The sequence below is a fragment of the Balaenoptera borealis genome (genome assembly GCF_965194805.1).
Source record: "Balaenoptera borealis genome assembly, chromosome: 12".
NCBI lineage: Eukaryota > Metazoa > Chordata > Mammalia > Artiodactyla > Balaenopteridae > Balaenoptera > Balaenoptera borealis.
Window position 1 is genome coordinate 75,740,056 of NC_138869.1, and position 5,004 is coordinate 75,745,059.

Here is a 5,004-nt window from a genome sequence, read left to right on the forward strand (position 1 = left end):
GATTCATGGCTTCATTCATTCAACAGGTATTTCCCAAGCATGGCTTAACAGAAAACTCCTAAGCCACAGATGGATGAAGGACATCTCTATTCATTTGGAAAGATCTAGCCAGTGGCGGTGCTTGTCAGGGTGTGCTCAGCAGCCCGGCCCGGGCTGCAGGAGCTCAGCAGAGGAAGGTTGTGCTGACGTGGGCTGAGGGTGGGCAGCAGAGGAAAGCTTCTGGAGGGAGGTAGTACTTCAGTTGTCTTTTGAAGGATAGGTATGGCTGGTACAGACTGGTACTGGTATAGACTAGCATAGTGAAGGGAGAAAAACTTTGGCCTTCAGGAAACAGAAAGGATAGAGATGGAAAATAAAACATTAAGTTAGGCAAGTGGGAGTGAGAGGGAATGCTAAGTTTCCAGGGATGTTGGATAGACTGGTTTGGCTGGACCCAAGTTGTTGCAAATGGGCCTGGAGAGGTAGGTGAATGGAGACCCGCTTGGAGATGACCTTGAGGCTGTGTTCGTCAGCCATCACCACAGTAATGCTGCCTAGCAAATCACAGGAATATGAACACTCACGGTCTACATCAAGAAGTCTTTGTTTCTCTCACTCACAAAGTGTGGGTGGGGCTCAAGACGACTCCATAGTCTCCTTGGACCAGCGTGGCAATCACAGGAGCTCAAGAGACCAAGCCTAACCCCGCATTTTTAATCCTATACCCTGGCCACATCCACTGACATGCCATTGGCCAAAGCAAGTCAGATGACCAAGCCCACCCTCACGGTGGTGGGAAAGTAGAGTCACGTGACAGAGGGTGTGGCTGTAGAATCCCTTTGCGGGGAGTGAAGAATTGGGACAACCATCCAGCCTCAGCTGCTAGGCAACAGCCACTGAAAGTGCCCAAGCAGTGGAGTGGTATGAGTAACACCCTATGGGTGCTGGATTCCTCAGTTTCTGAAGCTCTTTCCCAGACACTACCCCATTTTCATCTTCCCAACAATCCTCTGAAGGTGATGTCATCGCATTTTTCAGATGACAAAGAAAGATTTAAAGAAGCACTGTGGCTCAACCAGATGACACCGCTGGAAAGACATGGAGCTGAGATTTAAACCGGGATCTTTGGGCTCCAAGCCTGCTCCCCTCCACCCCCCACCCCCACCTCCACTGCTGATTTAGAAAGATGGGTCTGCTGTTGTGTGCAGGATGGGGAGAGCTGGGAGAGGCTGCAGATGGCTGACAGCTGAGAGATGAAAAGGCCGTCCCAGCCCTGTGAGGAGCCCTAGCTCGGCTGGAGGCAGAGGAGGGGAGACGATGGTCTAAGGGGTTTTTTGGTTTATTTTTGCATTTTCTTCCTTTATGGAGGTATAATTTTCATAGAGTGAAAAACACATAGATCTTAAGTGTGCAGTTGATAAGTTTTGTCCAATATAAATGAGTTATCAACAACCCAGGTCAAGGTAGAGAACTTTTCCATAATCCCGGACAGTTTCCCTGGTGCCCCTTTCCAGCCAATCCTCCTTCCCCCAGGCAACATTTTTTGGATCCCTTATCACCATAGATTAGTTTTGCCCGTCTCTGTACTTTATATAAATGGAATCCCAGGATACATTCTCTTTTGTGTCTGGCTTCTTTCACTCAATGTAGTGTCTTGAAGATTCATCCGTGTTGTTGCATGTAGCAGTAGTTAATTTTTAATTATAATGCCTATTCCATTGGATGATTTTACCACAATTTAATCCTTTTTCCTGTTGGTGGACATTTGGACTGGTTCTTTCCAGTGTTTGGGCTATTACTAACAGTGCTGACATGCACATTCTATCTAGTACAAGTCCTTGTGGACAAAGATTCTCACTTCTCTTTAGGTATATCCCTAGGAATAGAATTGCTAGGTCAGAGAGTAGGTGTATATACAACTTCAGTAGAAACTGCCAAACAATTTTCCAAACTGGTTTTACCATCTTACACACCATCTGCAAGGTAAGAGAGTTTCAGTTGCTCCCCATCCTTGCCAACATTTGGTAGGGTCCATCCTTTTCATTTTAGCCATTTAGTGAGTGTGAGGAGGTGTCTCATTGTTGGAAGGTCCATTTTCAGGTCCAGTTCTTCTCTCTCCTGCTCTGCTGTCTACCTCAGGGGGCTGCTCCCCTAGATTACTCTTACCAGCTCCTGTATCAGCTGGCTGCTGGCCAGGTTCAGCCAATAGGAGGCACTGGCAGGAGATCAGAGGGCGGGAAGAAGAGAAAAGCTAGAGTATTTTTATCCCCTCTTGTGTCTCCAGCCACATCTCCTCCATGGCTCCAGCTCCTGGCCTACAGACCACCATGGTTGCAGCTTCTGCTGGATAACCCCCATCCCTGGGTTCCAAAAACACTACTTCCTCCTTTTGTCTCTCTAGTCTAGTGGTGTCCCCCAATTTGTTTCACTGATGCCTCTTTGCCTTCTCAGTTCTTTCTTTTTTATTTATTTATTTATTTAGTTATTTAGTTATTTAGTTATTTATGGCTGTGTTGGGTCTTCGTTTCTGTGTGAGGGCTTTCTCTAGTTGCAGCAAGTGGGGGCCACTCTTCATCGCGGTGCGTGGGCCTCTCACTATCGCGGCCTCTCTTGTTGCGGAGCACAGGCTCCAGACGCGCAGGCTCAGTAGTTGTGGCTCACGGGCCTAGTTGCTCCGCGGCATGTGGGATCCTCCCAGACCAGGGCTCGAACCCGTGTCCCCTGCACTGGCAGGCAGATTCTCAACCACTGCGCCACCAGGGAAGACCCTCAGTTCTTTCTTTACCTGTGTAACCATTTCTTTTCTTTTTATTGAAGTATAATTGAGTTACCATATTATATTAATTTCAGGTGTACAACATGGTGTGTGTGACCATTTGTAGCCTCTGGGATTTTGTATTTGCTGTTCTTTCCACTTAGAATGCTCTTTCCCCCAGATATCTGCATGGCTCTGCGGGTGTTTGCTCAAATGTCACCTTCTCAATAATGCCTCCCTCCCATCACCATCCAAATTAAAATTAACCTCCTCGCACTTACTCTCCTTCTGTCTTGCTTTATTTTTCTCCATAACATGATTATCTTCCTTCATACTTTTCTTTATGCATTTTACTTATTTCTATTCTAATTGCCTTTCTCCATCAGAAAAGAGGTCCATGAGGGCATGACTTGCTGTTGGTTTCTCCCTGGTTGTACCTTCAGTGACCAGTGACTAAAGTAGGCGACCAAACATCTGTTGAGTGACTAAATGTGGGCAGAGAAAGCAGGAAGTCCTCAAATTCTGAACGGGAACACCAGAGTCAGAACTCCACAGGGCATCATTAGATCCTGTCACTGGAGTTCGGTGGGTGGTAGAATCCCAGCTGAAAGGTGGAGGGAGATGCTTCATCCCTCTGCCTCCATTTTCCTCCTGTGCCAGGCCACTTCCCAGGAAGACGTGGGCCAGGCAAATTTCAGGACCTCACACACTGAGAGCTCTGCCTTGGACCCTGCACAGGGACCCAGAGGGCTGCTTCTGAATTTAGCTGTCAAAGGACACATTTGGACACAAAAGCCCTTTTTCATTAAAGTAGATCTTTCATTTGGGAGTGGTTGGGGTCAAAGGTCAAGATGGTGCTAGCCCATATTTTAAAAATGAATCTTGGGCTTCCCTGGTGGCACAGTGGTTAAGAATCTGCCTGCCAATGCAGGGGACACGGGTTCGATCCCTGGTCCGGGAAGATCCCACATGCCACGGAGCAACTAAGCCCGTGGGCCACAACTACTGAGCCTGGGTGCCACAACTACTGAAGCCCGCGTGCCTAGAGCCCGTGCTCTGCAACAAGAGAACCCACCGCAATGAGAAGCCCACACACCGCAATGACGAGTAGTCCCCGCTCGCCGCAACCAGAGAAAAGCCCACGTGCAGCAACGAAGACCCAACGCAGCCAAAAATAAAATAAAATAAATAAATTTTAAAAAAAGAAAAAAAGGGGACTTCCCTGGTGGTGCAGTGGTTAAGAATCCGCCTGCCAATGCAGGCGACACGGGTTCGAGCCCTGGCCCAGGAAGATCCCACATGCCGCGGAGCAACTAAGCCTGTGAGCCACAACTACTGAGCCCGCGTGCTGCAACTAATGAAGCCCATGCACCTAGAACCCGTGCTCGGCAACAAGAGAAGCCAGCGCAGTGAGAAGCCCGTGCACCGCATCGAAGCGTAGCCCCCACTCGCCGCAACTAGAGAAAGCCCGTGCGCGGCAACGAAGATGCAAAGCAGCCAAAAATAAATAAATATAAATAAATTTATAAGATAAAAATACAAATAAATAAATAAATTTATAAAAAAAAAATTAAAAAAAAAAGAATCTTGACCCCTAGCTCACAGCATACACAAAAATAACTCCCGATGGACAGTAAGATCCAAGTGTGAAAGATAAGACAATAAAGCTTCTAGAAGAAAACACAGAATATCTTCATAACCTTGAGGTAGGCAAAGAGTTCTTAAAAAGAGGACACAGGGCTTCCCTGGTGGCGCAGTGGTTGAGAATCTGCCTGCCAATGCAGGGGACGCGGGTTCGAGCCCTGGTCTGGGAAGATCCCACATGCCGCGGAGCAACTCGGCCCGTGAGCCACAATTACTGAGCCTGCGCGTCTGGAGCCTGTGCTCGGCAACGAGAGGCCGCGATAGTGAGAGGCCCGCGCACCGCGATGAAGAGTGGCCCCCGCTTGCCACAACTAGAGAAAGCCCTCGCACAGAAACGAAGACCCAACACAGCCATACCATACATACATACATACATACATAAAAAGAATGTAAGCAGACAAGAATAGCATTAAAAAATAAAAAATAATTTAAAAAAAAAAAAAAAAAAGAGGACACAAAGATACTTGTAAATATGTATCCACCAAAGGACTCATATCCAGGAGATAAATATCTCCTACAAATCAGTAAGAAAAACACCCAGCAATCCCACTACTGGGCATATACCCTGAGAAAACCATAATTCAAAAAGAGTCATGTACCACAATGTTCACTGCAGCACTATTTAC

General features: G+C 47.3%; 1 long non-coding RNA gene across 1 annotated transcript; it reads right to left on the reverse strand.

Annotated features, from left to right (window-relative positions):
* Window positions 1–2,517: 2,517 nt before the first annotated feature.
* Window positions 2,518–4,465, reverse strand: LOC309608282. The gene is made up of 2 exons (XR_014232781.1): window positions 4,327–4,465; window positions 2,518–3,956 (listed from the first exon to the last, which is right to left on the reverse strand). It is a non-coding gene; the product is annotated as an uncharacterized lncRNA (long non-coding RNA).
* Window positions 4,466–5,004: the final 539 nt, after the last annotated feature.